Source organism: Xyrauchen texanus, chromosome 11 (assembly GCF_025860055.1).
Source record: "Xyrauchen texanus isolate HMW12.3.18 chromosome 11, RBS_HiC_50CHRs, whole genome shotgun sequence".
Taxonomy (NCBI): domain Eukaryota; kingdom Metazoa; phylum Chordata; class Actinopteri; order Cypriniformes; family Catostomidae; genus Xyrauchen; species Xyrauchen texanus.
The window spans coordinates 8,916,304-8,937,152 of NC_068286.1; positions in this window are offsets into that span (position 1 = coordinate 8,916,304).

Sequence of the window (20,849 nt, forward strand, 5' to 3'; positions counted from 1 at the left end):
TAGCATGGAGTTTATACCGAGAGGTGGAGTTAGAAGGAACCACCTTTTTATTTTGTTTCATTGTTCCTTTACTATTTCTTTAATAGGACTGGGAATTAAATTAAATATACAGTATATCATAATTTCTATTTGTAAATCAGTTCTTTCCTTTTTGATACTCTTTCTCTCTTGTTCTCCACTCTGACAACAGTTGGACTTCTGTGTGTCCGTGAGGAATTGTCTGATCTAAAGTCCATCAATAGTTCCTCTCTCCTTGTGGAAGTGGCTGCCTCATTTATAATCACATAACAAATGCTCTCTGGGATTCATCCATACAGGAGCAGAAGCTTCATGCATCAGCACTTCCTACCCAAATTCACAATGAAGAGGAAGTCATGGCCAGCCGGGGTGAATCTGATACAACACACCACATGAAAACACTCGGTAAGGAAACCTCTAGAATATATATGTCGTTTTTGGAGAGGAAGGGGAAGAGGTTTCAGGCAGAAAATATGTAGTGAGGGAACCATTTTGGAAAATAAGAGCTATAAAGAAATATGTGGCCTTAAAACCCTAATGGAATGTAGATAAAGCCAAATGATGGGTTTTATGAGGTGAATATTTCCAGGATGGTGCTAAATACACAAAGGTAAAGCTGTACGCAGGTCTATAGCCTCGCTTATGCTCATTTACTATGTATTTTAAAGGAACATTTCACCCAAAAAAAAAATTAAAATCTTGTCATTATTTACAGTACATAGCTCCCGAATCTTTCTCGTGGTTGAATTTAAAAAAAATGTTGCGTTACTAAAATGTGCTAATACCAAATTACCAAAACTCTGATTATTAAAAAAGGGAAATCTTATGTTTATGATACCTTACATGTGCTCTGCTTATGAAGTATAATTAATGTAATATTGTGCATGTAATTGAGCTTAATGATGTTAACCCTGGTGTGTCGTGTCCAAAGGGGACATTTTTTAACTAAATACAATCTTATGACAAAAAAGAAAAAAAAAGTGTAATAACAGATAGGCCCATATAAATAATCTAGTTACATATGGACAAGAAGAGCTTGTACATTCTGCTAAATTGATCCTTTTGTGTTTCACAGTAAAATAATTAAGCAATATCACACGATCAATAGTGCGATATGGCCCTATATCAGCACTGCTGTGATTCGGCCGCAGGCTGAGTGCCATTGTTAATATCAGCAGTGCTGATTTAGGGCATATAGCATGATTACTAGTGTGATATTGCTTATATACAACAGTTCAATGAACAAGTACATTTTAAAACAATTTGGAAAAACTGAGTACGGTCATAAAAACACATATGTGCATGGAACTACTTTCTTACGCAACCGCTCAGAATCTGCTGTTGCTGGTTCAAAACAAATGATGCGTCCAAGCCTTCGTTACTAATTCATAAATGTCACTTCAGAAATAGTATCATGGCTTGTTCTGTTTTGAACAAGTTATTGGATAAACAAGAATGGATGGATGGAGAGAGAGACAGGTGTGCGATCACCTGTTGCCACACCCATGTAGAGATACTGTCAGCTTTCTGAAGGTCAGCTTTCTCAGTGGTAAAATAGCCATACAAGTGTGGGTATTTCTCCCTATTTCACGGTAGCTGGTCTACAAGAGTCATTCCCTATAGAAACCGCAATGTCCTCCACCATTCTAAACAGTGTGTATCCAATGTGGAAACTTCGGTAAGAGGTAAGCATGTTGAGTTCTGTAATCAATCAGTATGTTGTGTCTCTCATCTGTGATGAGCCTTAATGCTGAAGTTGTTCATTTAAAGCCATTTAAAGCTATTTCCTAGCTTTAGTAATGTATTAGTAATACTAGCGATCACGGAGCTGTTCTAGTAAACAATGACTGACGGATTCACTTCACGTCACCAACTGGCTCATATTACACACAAAAATGATCTTTTGCCACCACCTTATGGCTAACATATGTAATGTAAAAAAAAATTGATGTAAAAAGAGACACATAGCCTACATTAGCTCTTAACACATATGTGTACACACTGCTCTTACACTTTAGTTTAGGATGACGAACACAAGCGGAGTAATAGACACACAGTGAAGCATCGGAGTGCTGATGTATCAGACCATCAGTACTCATGGAACATATCTATGAGTATGAGTATATAAACACATATTATGGGTTTTGAAATGACAGAAGGGACAGTAAATAAAACAAAATCTTATTTTTTGGGTTGAACTATTCCTTAAAATGTACAGTATTGAAACCCACACACATTTACATAAAAAGAGTGTAGGTACGGTGAGAAAAAACTCTGGAGGAGTTCCAGGACCTTGTCCACATTTCATGTCACAGACTGATGCCAAACATATTGTGTATGTCTGAGAGAAAGAGTAGAGGACTGAGGCTGCATACTTATTAGCATAGCATACTGGGTTGTCTCTTCATGCCTCAACAAAACATATCAAATATGTAAATATATAGTTATATAACAGCTATGACACATAACACCTGTACACCTCACTACAGTATATATATTTGCCCATATAAGACTACTATTAACTATTAACCTTAGCTTACAGTTCAGGGACTATGTATTCTAGCAGAAGGATGGCACTTACTAAGTTAATTCAACGTTTTAATGAACATTTGGGTCATAAAAAAACTTGAATTGCTGTGCTTTAGGATGCGACAAAACAAGGCAAAACTTTTGTTTCTATTTATAAAACTTAAAAAAATCCTAATGCAACCAGATTTTCCCCCCTTTAATAAATGTAAGCACAGCTTAGTTCTAGCGGGAAGACTAGCAGCTGTACATCATCACACCATTTGCTAGTTAACTCCTAGCCAATCACATGTAAGCCATTGCTTTATAAGTCTGCTCACAATTTATCACATTGCGGTTTCATTGCGCTAACACGACAACCTCCACCATCCCACCACCACCAGTTGAGTACAGTCCTGCATGGGGGTAGGCTTCTCGCCTCTGCATCCTATCTCCGTCAGGATATGACGTTCCAAGTAAAACTTCTTAGGACCGCCAGACGGGGTCAACGCCAAAGAGAGACATTACTTTTCTGTTTTATATTCATCAAATAAATGTAATCTTAATCTCACTCAAGTCTGCAAGTCTTCCTGATAGAAAGCTATATATTTTAAGTGATATGCCTTCATTTCACAAACACTTAACCTCGATGAAGGGAAGAACTTAGCACTTAGCACATGTAATTATAAAATGTGCAGAAAGTCCTAAAACAAACAAACAAAAAAACACACAAAAAAAACATATTTAACATGTCAGATGACATTCCCTGTGCCGATTAACATAATCAAGTCAGTGACAGTTAAACAGGAAATGCACAAAGGACAATGTTAAATGCATATGAACTGGACTGTCTATTGTAATGAAGGTAGATGTGATAACTGTGACAATAACAAAGCACTACTGTGTATAATGTCAAAATACTGTACATTATATGTTTAATGTGTATAATGTTTGTCAATAAACAACACAGACAAGGATCAAAAGCAATTTTGCTATTACATTTTATTATAAAATATCCTCTCTGTACAGTAGGTGGTGATGTGCACAAAGAATGTGAATCACCAAAACCAAAAGAAGAATGTGAAAGTGAAAGTGGAGAGTTATAGTAAAAAAAAGTCAATAATAATAAAAAAAAAAGACACTGTATATATTGACTTGTTTATCACTTACACCTATTGAATCTCTTCTGAAGACATGATTGAACTACTGGAGCTGTATGGATAACTTTTTATAATACCTTTATGTTCGTTTTTGGAGCTTCAAAGTTCTGGCCACCATTCACTTGGATTTCATTGACCTACAGAGCTGAGATCCTCTTCTAAAAATATGTATTTGTGTTTTTCAGAAGAAAGAAAGTCACTCACATCTGGGATGGCATGAGGATAAATGATAATTGTTTGGTGCATTATCCCTTTAAGCATCAATCCGAATTAGCAGGTTGCCCTGCTTTACGGAGAGTAAAGCAAGGTGCAATTCAAAGCACTGATAAACAATATGGAATTTTATTAAATTAAAGGTTGATCGCTACCTTTTATGTTACGCTATTTTATTTATTTATAAAAAAAAATTTGCAGAGTAGAAATCAGTAGATTTTATTACACATAATTTAGTTTGTTGCTGATAAATTAATCAGTGCGCTACATTTATTGTAATGTGGAAATGCAATAAGTCAAGATGAATGAAAGTTGTCTTGATGACCAGGTGTGAAAGAATGTCATTAGTTTATGCCTGGCACAGGTAAGGAAAATACATAAAGTCTGATTTGCTTACATGCAGAATTTCACTTTTGAATGGATTACTGTGCTGGCAGTGGTCTATAATCAATTCTGCAAAGACATGATTGTGTGTCTGTTTGCTTGTCAGGCATTATCATTAATTTTGTCCTCTTAAAACAATAACAAAAGTAGCTCAATAACTCACTGCAGTGTAATAGACTGTGACAGCCACTGAATCTGTGGTTTGTAATGAAAATAGTATAAATCAGATGTATAAAATCAATAACAGACTAAAGGAGGCTTACATCTTTTGTATTGCAACAAAGAAATAAAGTTATAGGTGTTTGGAGCTAATGAGGGTGAGTAAATGGTGACATCATTTTCATTTTTTTCTATTCCTTTAAACATATGTGTTGCATGAGGAAATGGGATAAAATTGTTTACTAATCTTCCAATATCAATCCAATTTCAATCCATTTCAGCTTGCTAGAACTTTGGCATATGTGTATGGATAGAGAAAAATCTACCCAGAGGAAATGTCTGTAAAGCATATCCACATAAAAGTTGATCCACCTTGAACAGCAGTTACATTGGGCATTAAAACAACAATCTTTGGTGCAACTCCACAGCGCAAACAATTCAAGCTGCAAAGATTTGCCATTAAACCCTTCCTCTTAGCTCCAAAGGCTTTTATTGTACTGCAAGTGCATTACTGTAAACATGATTTTTGTTTATTTTTACAAACTAAATGGCAATTTGAAATGATGTGATTTGAAAACCAAATGACATGACAACCAAACATGTCAATAAATAATCAAGTAAAGTTTACTGCAACTATTTTTGCTGCCTCAATAATCACTGGAGATGGCCAAATACACGCAAACACAACAATACACAAGCACAAACTGCACACACAACCTGCCAACACCTCTCCCAGCTGGAGTAGTCTCTATGGAACAGGCATATCAGAGTGTCTACAAAGTACACATCTGTGTGCAGACATACTGTATGGACGAGACCTGCAAGCACACACACACACATACACACACCCACACTCCAAAGCACAGGCACCTGCGCTCCCTCTACGTCTACGCTGTAATTACATTTACTACTCTATTTCTGGGCACCGCAGCACACACACCAGGCATTGAGAGACATCACTTTCAGTTGCTCATTTTTGAGACACAGATGCAGATGTGCTCAGCTGGATGGGACACGATGATGGCCTCAGAGGTTAGTATTAACGTTGTGTTCAAAAATATCCGTTACAGTGTACTCCGCTAAACATCCCCTCTACTTTGGAGGTAGTATTTCTATAGTGCTGGAAGTCAGGCCAAGGGCGTGGGTTTAGTTTTTTTTTCATTGGTAGGGACATTTTTAAATCAGTCAAACTCTATTCAGCTGCACATACAGGTATGTAACTAATTCTGCAGTCCTTATATTTTAAGGGTTGTCACTCTACTGTTAGAGTTTGTACTGAATGATGAAGGACACATTTTTTGGCTGGTAAAACAGCACATTCTTTAGGTATGCATGTCGGTAGTAGTAATAGATTCTGGATATACTTTATCTGGGGATATGGGAATTGACCCATGGCCCGAATATATGACGTAATAACAACAACTGCGGAAATAATCTACTTTGGTTGTTTTAAAGGGATAGTTCACCAAACAATGAAAATTCTCTCATCATTTACTCACCCTCAGGCCATCCCAGATGTGTATGAATTTGTTGCTTATGCAGAATACAAATGAAGATTTTTAGAAGAATAGTTCTATGTAAGTGAATGGTGACCAAAACTTTGATGCTCCAACAAGCACATAAAGGTATTATGAAAGTAATCCATACAACTCTAGTGGTTAAATGCGTATCACCAGAAGTTATATGATACTCTAAGCGTGGGTGAAAAACATTTTTTTTCTTTTTTTTATCTTTTGTTTGTGCTTATAACCACCCACTGATTGGGACTGGTCAAAGGTGGAGATTTATAGTAAAAAAGGATTTAAAAATGTATCTGTTTCTCACATGATCTGATCATATACAGTAGTCCTGGAGTGCGTAAAGGTAAATGATTTACCATTCTGTCCACAATGGAGGGGCTTTAGAAAGGGACTGGGCTTGAGCACTGACATCCAAACCCTGCCCCGCGGACTACTTGACTACAGCAAGAAATAAAGATAATTTTTAATAATAATTTGTATAGGCCTTATAAAATATAAAGGTGGAGATGGTGAGGTGGATGGATGCCGGAATAATCGTCACTGGTGTAAGGGAAGCAGCTACTTATTTATCCTTGGGATATGGTTGGCAGGCCTAGATGAACAATGCCAAATTACATTGGGAATTTATTTGGAGATTATTACTTTTGTTTGCCCCAAAAAGACTATTCCATTCTAAATTATAAAAAATCTCTAGTAAAAATGTTTGTATTTTAAATCAGTAAAAAACTTAAAAAATGCTTCCATAAATAAAAAGAACTAAGAAAACAAAACAGGAGGAATAAATACATGAATCAACCACCTACTAGTTTGAAAATATTGTGTAACTAAAAAGCGGTTACTTGCCTATCAACAGGGAATAGAGTGCTTCATTTCAATAACACACATATATGAAACAGCTGCGACAGCAGTATTCAATTAGAAGGTTAATGACCAGCTATACACTGCATATGTTTTATCACTTAATCTATACTGCTGATTCAAAACACTAATTCATTTTTATTTAAAGGTTTATATTTTAATGAACCTTAAATATCACTACCTTCAAGGTACTTCACACAGCTCTGCTAAAATTCTATAAACCTCCTCCCAATATTGTGTCCATTATTGTATGAGATTAATTGAATGAATTACGTTTTAAGATTTCTATAACAAAATAACATCATTTGCAAGTATGAAAGCATTTTGTGGCTACTATTTTGTAAAATTGCAAGTGTTTGTCTTATCAAGCCATGATTCACATATTACAAGAGACTGCCTTGTACTCAGGTAATGCGAGGGCACATTAGAGTGGACAAGAAAAATACTGTGTTTAAGGGGTGTTGTTATTTACATCCTTATGACCAAGCTTGATTTAACAGATGTGACTCAGGGCAGCTGGCTTTATGGATCAAGCCAAAAAAATACAACAGGTCGTGTTAATGCAACATGACAAGACAACACTTGAGTAATTAAAGACTCAATTAAAATGTTTAATAGCATAGCTAACAAATCAATGGGGGTTTGAAAAGGTCACTGAAGATTTGAAATACAACAAAGTAATTGAAGACGGTATGTGACTGCATTTATCTGTTCTAAGATGGTAAAGGGACCAATGTAGCAGGGACTTAACTTGCGGCATGGCAGTTGAAGTTTAATGTTTCGGGTGGATAACCAGACCGTCTGCATGGTACACATTGGAATGGAGTGAGGTCGGTGGTTGGTTGGCGAAGGGAGTTCTGGGCGTAGTAGGCCCAAGGAAAATGACGACTCCATTGGTGCTGATGGTGGTGGCTGTATGTCCATAGGTACTGGCCTATTTCTTGAATCTCCCTCTCCATTTGCCCATTTGACTGCCTTTGGTAACCGGAGGAGAGGCTTACAGACACAAAGGAGCCTGAAGATCACCTTCCAAACATTTAAGGTGAATTTGGGGCCGCAGCCGGTCACTATGTCTTTCGGGAGGCCATAATTCTAGAATTCCATTAAAACAAGTATTAATATATTTTGCTTCTCAAATAAATCTTGTTTTAAAAATGATATTGCAAGGTACTGATCTGAAATCAGATTTTTTTTTGGTTTAGTTGTTTATTTTGTGTAAACTCAGCAAGTCTGTTTTAATTTTTGAAATCCATACAAATAAAATGAATTTGGATCCTCATTTGCTTTTTTGTATTTTGTTCAGAACCAGCTGGATCTTGTTTGACAGATTGTTGACCACGAACACATCAGCCTACAGGAGATACTGAAATTTACAGGCTACTGTTATATTGAATAGAATCAGCCTTTAGCAATCGTGCAGAAGGGAATTATATTTCCAGTGTTTTCTCCTGTGAAGCTGACACCAATCCCACAGGATAATTCTTATGGCCTGTTTCTGGTCAATCGGACAGACACACGCCTCCATCTGTGAAGCTCCATTAATTAATTTCTCAGTCCATGCGGAGTCTTTCTCTGCAAGCCGCAGGAGGAAAAGCAAACTAAATTGACCTTTGCATTGATATTTGAATTTGGCGAATTGTGCAGTACCTTTTAAATGGTCATTCCCTGTTGTTTCATGTCAGTTTATGTCTGTAAATAACATGCTCCAGCCTCTGAAACAGCAGTGAAGTCTGTGGTATCCCGCAGAAACATGGGGAGAGTGCATGAGAAAGAACCAATGTGAGATTCCTACTGTGAAGTCTAGTCTTCATGAGCTCAAATCAAGTAAATGCCATTGTATCTACACTCATACAAAGCCTTCATGAAATATAGACCATGTTAAGGATATTTGTCAGTTTAAGGAAGTGACGTCTTTGTTCCTTGAACATTTCCTACTAGTTGTAAAACTCATTTAAACCAACAGCAGGAGGCGCTTGTTTCATGGTGACTTTAACACGATTAACATTAAAAACATTAAAGGAATGCTCTGGGTTACAAGTTAAATTCAATCGACAGCATTTGTGGCATAATACTGATTACCACAAAAATGAAGGTTGACTCATCAATCCTTTTCTTTAAAAAAGCAAAAATCTGGGTTACAGTGAAGCACTTACAATGGAGGTTACAAGTACAAAGAATATGCATGTAAACATGATTTTAGTGTGATAAAATCACTTACTAACCTTTTCTGTGAAAAGTAATAGTCAATTTTACATTTTCGTTGTCATGACGATATAATGTCAATAAACCCTCAAACCCTGAAATGACTGTATACATGACAATCTAAACAACTTAACAGTTTAAACAAAACATCTCAGTTGTGAATGTAACCTCAGTTCCCTGAGATGATGGGAACAAGACATTAACAACATTTTCATCCAATAATTTTAGAGAAGTTTTAGTGCATCAAAATAAAGCTGATGAAATGCAAATTGTCGCAAAAATGTCACAGGTGTCAACATTATATTTTACCATTTAACTCTAGTGCATAAACTCTATGTCAATACTTCAAATGTCGTGAAAAACTGGTTTGGAAACACTTTTTGTCAAGAAAATTGGCATTAATGCAAAACTATAGTGTCACATGACAGAATTTACCCCAGTGTTAATCATGGCGATGGTATACATCCATGAAAGCAAATTTATTGTAGGTGATTGATCTAATGGCGGGATGTGCCCCTCGCATAAGGAACACTTCCGGAATTACATCTTTAACACATGCAAACACGTAAGCAGCTCTTTTAGAACAGTTTGTGGAAAGGAGAGAAAATTCTGAGAAATTGTGTTTTTCGCACACACTTATATACCGGACAGCTTTGCGACTAAAATGGCAGTGCTTAAACACCATGGCCAATCCTATAATTGCCGATATTGTAGAAGGGTTTCAACTAAGTCGTTGGAAAAGGAATTTCCCATGCGTCAGCATGACACTATGTCGAGTGAACTGTAATCGTAAGGGAACATAAGAATTAATATAAGTGCAATTATAAAATTCTTAACTTCACATTTATGCCTTTAAACTCTCCAAAAATCATGCTGCTTCATCTGATTTCAACTGAAAGGCTAAAAATCAGTGTAGAAGACACACTGGCTTGTGCTCTAAAGATGTCATTGAATAACTCACAAGATGAAATCTGACAAAACCGCATATAAACACACTCAAATTGTTCCCTACTGTAGCCAAAGGCAACTATATTTTGAATTATTGTCACAATTATTATTTTTTTCATTTCAGTCACGACCTGGAGCACTGGAAAAGTACCAAACTTGCTGTTTTACTTAATCGTAGAGTCGTATGTGGTAATCGTAAAGTAGTAGAAGCAATCAAATTATGTTACTTTTTTGGGGGATTTGATTACTATTTTTTATTATTATTATTTGTAATTAGTAATTAACATCAAAGCAATTGTTTAAAGTAAAAAAAAAAACATCTTAGAATGTAAGCATACATTATTATCTGTTTAACTTTATCATAATATCATACTAGCGTGAACTTGAAGTGTAAAATTGTTACATAGGCAAGAGTCAGGAACCAAATACATGCACCTAGATTACAATTAAAGGGACCTTATTCTATTCTATTTTGTTTAAGCTTTTTATGTTTTCTTTCCATGAAGTCCATTTATGTTAGTCAAAGATTTCTGCACAAAACATTCCATTCACTCACTGATTCTTAGAATTAAAAGCTGATTTTGATACGTTACAGATTTTTCTACACAAGCTGGTACACAGTGGCATCTAGATATGCTCGCCCATTTAAATATTATCTACAATAACTAATCAATTATAAGACTGCAGGACCATACACAGTAGCATCCATGGCTGACCTTTATTTGACTTCCTCTCTTGTTCCAAACTCTGTTATCTCTAACATTCCTGAGCATTATAGAAAACACCTTTGCACTTCAAGGGCATTTGCGAACAGGTTTAATAGTTACGTGTTGGTTTGTTGTTAATCTAAATTGCAACATCTTGGTTGTGGAAAAAACATTCCAGATGCTTATTTCATGAGCCATCACTTTCATCCATATTCACTCAAATGATGCCAACACGTTGTGCATTTGCAGCAAGCTCGCCTTGTTTGTTATTTATGTAAATAGGATCTCTAGTCAAACAAAACATATTTTGATGTACAGTACAAGGACAACCATAGAAGCACGGGATTCGGATTACTTTTAATTCTGAAGGTGAGCCTATAAGAAATCTGTCTGGGGACCAAGAACAATCATCTAGTTTTTTTAACCTGATCCATCATAAGAAAGATGCAAATACGATTCAAATTCAGTGACTTTCCCGCGCCGCTGAATGTCAAATCTTAGATTAAAGGGAATTGGCTCATTTGGATGTGTAGCACAGGGGATTTAGGGAAATTTTAGAAAACTGAATGTGGTTTTTCTATCCTTTACTGTTGAATGAATTCTGCAGGGGTAACAACAGAAAGATTATTTTTATTTGTTATTATTTATTTGTTTCATTTTTTTTTTACAAACATTCATTTCCCAAAAACGCAGGCAAACAGTGCACAATAACTGATGGGAGGCAGGACTTGTACCTGCTAATTAAAGGAATAGATAGTTTACGTAAAAATGAAAATTCTGCTATAATTTTTTCACCCTTGTTGAGAAGAGTCCCCTGTTCACTGTGTAAAGTGCTTTGAGTGTAGTGTCAGAAAATTGCTATATACAGTGCATCCGGAATGAACTCACATCGCTTCATTTTTTCCACATTTTGTTATGTTACAGCCTTATTCCAAAATGAATTAAAGTCATTATTTTCCTAAAACTTCTACAAACAATACCCCAAAATGACAACATGACATTTTTTGAAATCTTTGCAAATTTATTAAAAATAAAAAACAAAACAAATCACGTATACATAAGTATTCACAGCCTTTGCCTTGACACTCAAAATTAAGCTCAGATGCATCCTGTTTCCACTGATCATCCTTGAGATATTTCTACAACTTGATTGGAGTCCACCTGTGGAAAATTCAGTTGATTGGACATGATTTGGAAAGTAACACACTTGTCTATATAAGGTTCCACAGTTAACAGTGCATGTCAGAGCACAAACCAAGCCATGAAGTCCAAGGAATTGTCTGTAGACCTCCGAGACAGGATTGTATCAAGGCACAGATCTGGGGAAGGGGACAGAAAAATTTCTGCAGCATTGAAGGTCCCAATGAGCACAGTGGCCTCCATCATCCGTAAATGGAAGAAGTTTGGAACCACCAGGACACTTCCTAGTGCTGGCTGCCCGGCTAAACTGAGCGATCGGGGGAGAAGGGCCTTAGTCAGGGAGGTGACCAAGAACCCGATGGTAACTCTGACAGAGCTCCAGTGTTTCTCTGTGGAGAGAGGAGAACCTTCCAGAAGAACAACCATCTCTACAGCACTCCAACAATCAGGCCTGTATGGTAGAGTGGCCAGACGAAAGCCACTCCTCAGTAAAAGGCACATGAAGGACTCTCAAACCATGAGAAACAAAATTCTCTGGACTGATTTTGGCCTGAATGGCAAGCGTCATGTCTGGAGGAAACCAGGCACCACTCATCACCTTGCCAATACCATCCCTACAGTGAAGCATGGTGGTGGCATCATCATACTGTGGGGATGTTTTTCAGCGGCAGGAACTGGGAGACTAGTCAGGATCGAAGAAAAGATGAATGCAGCAATGTACAGAGACATCCTTGATGAAAACAACTGGTTTTTCACATACGGGTCAAAATGTACCTTTTAAAACTATAGACAATTTGTTATAAATTGTAATTTCTCTTAAGAAATTATATATATTGTTAGTCTCAACAATGTCACAACATTTGGTTCCAGTACTAAAAACAATGCAGTATTTATAACATATTATTTATTCACGACCCTAAGACAATAGGAGGGCTAAGTAATTTTAGCACTAAAACACCACGAGTTCTTTTGTATGCACACTGTGCCACTGTGAATGTGTAATGGACAATAAGATTGGAAGTAAAATGTGATCGGCACAAACCAGGTTTATCATTCACTCCAAAAATGATTTTCAATCGACACAACGTCGAGTGTGTGACAGAAGGGGAACTTCATGTTTACTATTGTAACATCCGTTACAATAGTGCTGTGTCCCTCCTGACACAGCACTAGACCTACCACTGTAGGTCCACTTGCTCCTCAGTGCAAAATTCTGACTGGCACTTGCTGCCCCGCTTCCCTTTATACCCGTATGTCCAGGGCAGAGCATGCAAATTCTGTCTGCAAACTTGACATTGGCCTTTTCTCAGGTTCAGAGGTACGTTTGGCGTCCCAGGAAGACCCCTTGTGTCAATTCATTCGACACAACGTCTCATTCCCTCCCTCGGGGAACTGAGGTTACAACAGTAACCAAGACGATTTGACTTCTTTTGCACTGCTAATTTCCAAGGCATAAATGAGTCCAAACAAAATTGCCGATGCAACATCTGCACTCCACAAAACTCGTCACACATACACTGTACCGGCACAGATGCAGTACATGGAGATTGAGGGGCTCGCAGGGCATGTGCTGGCACAAGGCACACCTCAATTTCATCCTGCTCAAACCTGCGGCCCTGCATTTGAGAACTACAACCCCTTCGATCATGACACCAATGTCCACAGGATCATCCATTGGTTCCTCATCTTCACGTCGAACAACATAAATGACCATTACCCTATGCTTCTTGTCTTTTAGGGCACTCGGGCCATCATCCTCATTCAAGCAAGTGATCTTGGACTTAATGAATATAGATCATTCTCCCCTTAAAAAAAGTTGATAAGCCTATTTGTTTGCTGTCCTAATATATGCAAATTTAAACAGTCAGTTGCATTTTAATTTTTGAATTTAAAATTGTTTGCAGCCCTGTTGATCTAGTGCTTTAGTTAACTATTTCTAATGCAGAGGGCTAAAATATCCAAAGTTCTGTATGCATATATTATGTCCAAAAATATTAATCACAAGTAAAGAAATGAACGTATAACACAGTGGTGACACTTGCACATTTTAGAAGCACAAGATATTCAAGAAGCCAATATACATTTACATTTATGCATTTGGCAGACGCTTTTATCCAAAGCGACTTACAATTATTACAGGGACAATCCCCCCGGAACAACCTGGAGTTAAGTGCCTTGCTCAAGGACACAATGGTGGTGGCTGTGGGGTTAGAACCTGTGACCTTCTGATTAACAGCCCTGTGCTTTAGTCACTACACCACCACCACTCTAATATAGATAGCCTATGGCAAAAATTTTCCATTAGAGCTGGATAAATCTGGGCATTAATGCATTATTGAGGTGGTATTCTGAGGCTATTTTTAATTTCAGGTGGAAGATTCACCTTCACATCCACAGCTAATGGCACATCAAGTATTAAAATTTACGGCTACGCTTAGATCAAAGAGCCACCAAAATGACAGTCTAGAGCCAGAGTGGTGAGAATTGCTTGAGGTAAACACCTCTGCTGAAAATTCTATGAAAGATGTTCTTACCCAGACTAAGCCTTTTAAGTAATTAACTTTATGATATTAAGATATTAATTCTTTGCAAAGCCTTTTACCTTATAAGGGATAGTTGGCCAAACTATGATGTTCCAAACTCATGATGTTCTTTTTACCATAGAAATCAATTTTTAAGAATATCCTGGCCTCTCTTTAATATAATGAAAATGAATGAGGGCTGGGTCTGTCAAGCTCCATGAATTACTAGGAATTTTTTCAAGTTTCAGGTTGGCAGTGACATCAGGGTGAGTACTGTAAATAATGACACAATTTGTATTTTTGGGTGAACTATCATGGTAAATCTAAGCAAATATTTTTGTGCAGGCTACTTCAGGAGTTTATCTACACTTAAGATACAGAATCCTCCTGATATTACTCCACATGCCTTTTGTTAGAATGTTTCTCAAAATCCCATTCTTTGTTATTGAAAATTCTGATGTAAACCATTGAAAAGTTCAAAAATAGTTTTTAATGTAGCAAAGGGATGTTGTAATTTTCCTAGTACACGATCAGTTTAGTACAAAAGCCCTCTTAATACCCAATGGATTAAAAGTCTATAAAGATAAAGGTGGGTTGCAGAGGAAGCTTGGGAGTCTTTTCACAGAGAACACAATAACTTCAGACAGACTCCATATGCTTGTTACACTATCTGGAATAGAAAGTGAAGGGACAGATGTTGTCAGGATTCATCTGGGGATATGACTTCGTCAAAGAGTTTCAGAACTCTCATGGAATTCCAAAACCCCCCTGTGAACTCACTGTGCATTTCTCGTCTTAAGTGTGTCACCTTATTGGTGTCGTACTAAATGTGGTGATAATTTTGGCACATTGTTGACATTTCTGGGTCAACGTCATATTTATTTTAGCAGGAGTGACAGAACCATCTGTGTCTGCCAAAGGATGTGAAGTGTTGCACAGAATAGTCAAGTCATCGTTATGATAATTTGACTTCTTTAAGAGAGAAAAAAATTCAGAACGATGCGGAAATGTAAGATGGGATTGGCATTTGGCATCTATAATGTTTCAGTAAAGCTACATAACTAAACTAAACTTATATACAATAGATCTCCAAATCTAAATTCTGATTAGATAAGCCATATTCCAAGATTTTGTGAAATTCAGATAAATGCACATCTGTGACTGCGCACATTATATATTAATGCAGCAAGTCTGCTATGTTGCTTGGAAACCGTACACAAACCAGACTGATCTCACAATGAAATATTAAACTGCAGATTGACCTTTTTTTATCTTTAGCTGAAATCGGTCTGTACTACCTGAAATGCAAAACACTGCCCCCAGTGGCCAAAACAGCAACTGTTGCTGGGCATATGGGCACATGTGAGCTCCAATTCAACATGATCACATGCAAAGTCGGCATGTGAGTTCTGGCACCATAAGATCAGCCACATTTCCAGATTCACCGACAAGGGCCATTTCCTATCAACATTTTTTGCATCGGCTCCAATGTGTTTACTTTCCCATGTGGTGTGACCGGATGCACATTGTGTCAGCAGCGTGGGATACCCAGGTTCAGATCCTGAGTTGAATCCAGGAAATACTAGTGCTTGCATAATCAGTGAAAAGCATGAATTTGAGGTGGCATTTGTACCTCTAACATTACATTTTTACTCTACTGATGGTTAGGTTTATGCTTGGGCAGGGCCGGAGCGGCTAATCGGGTGGATCGAGAGAATTCCCAGTGGGTTGATCAACAATTGGGCTGGCAGGTCTGCATAATAAACTTTTGCGTTTAATTTGCCATCTGTGTCATCCAGTATTTAAGGAATCAGAATTGCGTTCTGTATTATAGCATACACAGTCTCTACCATATTTTATCGTCTCACACCCAAACAAATTAGAGAGTGGACTGTGAGAGACACATTGGCTGTTGCACCATCACCGATGCTTCACTTGACAGCGGGGAAAGGATCACTGAATATCCAGTGAGAACAGACACTATTAGTTGAATGGATGAACGTGCATATCACAAGTTCAATACTGACTGTAGTCTTACAATCTCAATCAGTTAATCTCTGAAACCCTCATTCCTATAATTGCATAATGAAAACAACATTGTTTTTTGACACAAAATAAAAGAATACTTAAAGTAAATCAATACAGATGCAACAGCACAACACAGTATAATGAGTATAATGCAGCTCTCAAAGATTGAACTCAATGAAACATACTGCCTTATTGTATCATGCTCGAAAACTCTCTTTAAGAGACAGTAACCATATTGCCGCAGTAACATTTACATTCCAAGTAAATGAAAAGTAAAAAAAAAAAATATATATATATATATATTTTTTTTTTTACTTTTTCACTAATTTTTATTAAATGGCATGTAAAAATGTAAGTGCAATCACTCAACCTTCATTGTTTCCTGAGCATTTAATTGTTGCATGTATTCATTGGATCTATTGCAATGCTAATTATCTAAAAAAAAATAATAATAAATAAAAAATAATGCACTGACAATTTGAATTGTAAGTCTTTACATTTTGAAATATTTATGTACAGTTACAGTTCTATAGTGTTATTATTTGTCTAGGTAGACTTTAAAATAAACTTGACATTAAAAGGATAGTTCACCCAAAAATGAAAATTCTCTAATCATTTACTCACCCTCATGCCATCTCAGATGTGAACACAAATTAAGACTTTAAGAAGAATATCTAAAATCATACACATCTGGGATGGTATGAGGGTGAGTAAATGATGAGAGAATTGTCATTTTTGGGTCAAATATCCCTTTAATATTAACTTATTTTTACAGCTGATACAATGAAGTCTAATATCAGAAAGTGAACACTTAAGTGAATGCCATATGTGGCATAAAGATATGGAGAGTTTAAATAATTTTCAAATAACTACACATTTTGTATTTTGTTGCTGTGTTCTCATTTATTGCATTGTTTATTACCTCCCCCAACCCCGGGCTGAATATTAATTGTACTCCGGCTCTGGGTTTGTGGTTTGAATTGGGATTACGGTTTCTGAAAAATGTATTCCTTATACAGTCTTACAGCCTGTAAAGCTGAAAACAACTTACTTCATATCTCACTTTTGGTGCCCATCCGTGGACATTTCACCAAGAAAATGGAGCTCACATGTGTGCACATGCCCAACAACACTTACCTCTTTGTCCACTGGGGGCAGTGTTTCACATTTTGGTAAGCACAGAACGATTACAGCTGAAAAAAAGAGGGGGGGGGGGGGATTACGGGTGGCCCTAGCCCTAGCCCTAGCCCTAGCCCTGACCCTCCGATCCAACAGGTCCCAAAAGTGCTCAATGCAATTGAGATCCGGGCTCTTCGCTGACCATGGCAGAACACTGACATTCCTGTCTTGCAGGAAATCACGCACAGAATGAGCAGTATGGACATGTCAGGATGAGCCTGCAGGAAGGGTACCACATGAGGGAGGAGGATGTCTTCCCTTTAATGCACAGCGTTGAGATTGCCTGCATTGACAACAAGTTTAGTCCGATGATGCTGTGACACACCGCCCCAGACCATGACAGGACCTCCACCTCCAAATCGATCCCACTCCAGAGTACAGGCCTTAGTGTAACGCTCATTCCTTTGACGATAAACTCGAGTCTGACCATCACCCCTGGTGAGACAAAACCTCGACTCGTCAGTGAAGAGCACTTTTTGCCAGTCCTGTCTAGTCCAGCGAAGGTGGGTTTGTGCCCATAGGTGAAGTTGTTGCCGGTGATGTCTGGTAAGGACCTGTTAGCTGTTGTTACCTGCCTACACGCCCTCAGTCCAGCCTCTCTCAGCCTATTGCGGACAGTCTGAGCACTGATGGAGAGATTGTGCATTTTTGGTGTAACTCAGGCAGTTGTGTTGCCATGCTGTACCTGTCCTGCAGGTGTGATATTCGTATGTAATGATCTTGTGCAGGTGTTGTTACACGGGGTCTGACACTGCGAGGACTGTCCTTCCTGTCTCCCTGTCTTTGGCATATCACAGTATGGACATTGCAATTTATTTCACTGGCCACATCTGCATTCCTCATGCCTCCATGCAGCATGCCTAAGGCACGTTCACACAGATGAGTAGGGACCCTGGACATCTTTCTTTTGGTGTTTTTCGGAAGAAACGTCTAGAGGCCTAGAGGCCTACCGTCTGTAAGCTGTTAGTGTCATAATGACCGTTCCACTGGTGCAGGTTCATTAATTGTTTATGGTTCATTGAACAAGTATGGAAAACATTGTTTAAACTCTTTAAAATAAAGATCTCTAAAGTTATTTGGATTCAGATAGAGGATACAAAATTATCTTTAAAATACTGTGCCGTAAAAAGGGCATGTGCAAGACCTTCAAGTTTGGAGATGGAAGGAAGGAGACGGAGTGCAATGATGGAGTCAAGTAAGGCTCTTTTTTTTGCTGCCTTCAACACTCTGCGTGCACTCTCATTTCAATCAGATCAGTGTCACCCAAACTTTATCAACATAAACTTCTCTGAGACTTCAGCTTCACAGTGCATATAAACTTCAATCTAAACTCTTCAGTTTCATAATAAACATTTAATAAGACACGCCAGTCACTGGTCACTCATGTCGTTCTCTCTCTCTCTCTGCGGTGGTGTGGCCATTTATATGCCACTCTCCCCATGCTCACTGGAATTAGAGACCGGTGTTAGACATAATTTAGCTCAGGTGTAAGCGCCCTTACCGCTTTCTCTGTCTCCGAACGGACGCTTGACCACGCCCCGTTTCTTTTTTTGAGTTAATATACAGTATATACTGTATGTATATATATATATATATATATATATATATATATATATATATATATATATATATATATATATATATATACATGACATATGTACATACATACACATACATATGTACATACATACTCACACATACATAAATATACACACACATACATACACATATGGATAGCCTGAGGGAAAATAAACTTTTCCTGTTCCTGATGGTTCTGGTGCTCAGTGCTCTGTAGCGCCGGCCAGAAGGCAACAGTTCAAAAAGGTAATGGGCTGGGTGAGTGGGGTCCGGAGTGATTTTTCCATTCTTTTTCCTCTTTTTATTTGTGACATAAACTAAAGTCTCATGGCTATTAAAATAGGAAGAGTCAATCAATATGTCCTGCCCCAATACATGAAAGAACATTTCAGAGGGTCTTAAAAGTGAGTCATAATATGTCATGTTTTTTGTTGGTATTTTTGTTTCTATTACTATGTGCATTGCAAAATATATGAAACTCCAGCTATTACAGTGACTGTATCCTTTGCCTTTCATAAGCATAAATGTGTCTCCAGCAACAAAATTCACAGAAGAAGACATGATGATAATTCCTGACTGTCCACTATCTGAAGGTTAAAAATATGGTAAATATGTAGTCTCTTGGCTGATAAATCACCACTGGCTGATGGTGATAAATGATCAAAAAGTTTCACGGTAATTTACATGTTGGGTATATGCTGAATATTTAGTACTTCCATCTGCTCCAAAGACAAACACGTGTGTATAGTCATACATAAATTTATGAAATCCTCCACTCTAACCTTTAGCAGAGAAGATTGGAAATATGAAAGCTTTATTCATTTGGAGGATTTGAATAAAATTCAATACATTTTATAAGAGCCCAAAACAGAGAAATAAAAAGCTATTCTAAACTCCTGGGAGCCAGCAAAAATAATTTTTTGACATTAAGATTTATTTATGTAATTTTCATCTAACATTTTTTTAAGATAAAGATAAAACAGAGCATTTCAAAAAGGATTTCCATTACCGCATACTTTGGAAAAGGATGATATTGAGAAACTGAAAGTTTTTCAATGAAAACGATTAGTGCGGACATGGCCTTAGGGATGTGCGATATTGACAAAAAATTATATCTGGATATTTTCTGGAATTTTGCCGATAACGATAAACAGACGATATTTTGCATCCTACAAAATTTGTTTTGTAGAAGGCTTGTATTGTACTAGTTCCCTCTTACAACATATTAATAGCATAACATGATAATAATGATTGTTGATATAATTAATCAAAACAATATATTGAAGGAAAAGAGATCTTTATTGTTTTAAACTGAAGCATTCAAGTAAGAACAATACAAAACACTGCTCTGCTGTAAGGTGAACTGTGCAGCATACAAGCAAGAAACAAAAATTTGACATTGTAATAAATGTAATATCTTGAGTCGAAAGTCTTCAATAGTTGTTTAAAACCATCTCTCTCAACCACTTGAATTGGCACCATGTCTCTTGCGATGTAATTGGTGACAGCGTTTGTTATATCTTTCCTTATGTCGCTTTTTTTGTCGTAAGGAACATTTTTGTTAAATGATTCGGCCAAAGTTTGTTGCGTTTTTTTTGGTTGCTTTAACCATGTCCACTGCAGGCGTGTTGTGTTCAGTTGACTCGCGAAGCTTTTCATATTCCTCATATTCAATGTGGTGGGTAGTTCGAAGATGGTGAAACAGGTTGGTCGATGAGCTGCTTTCGA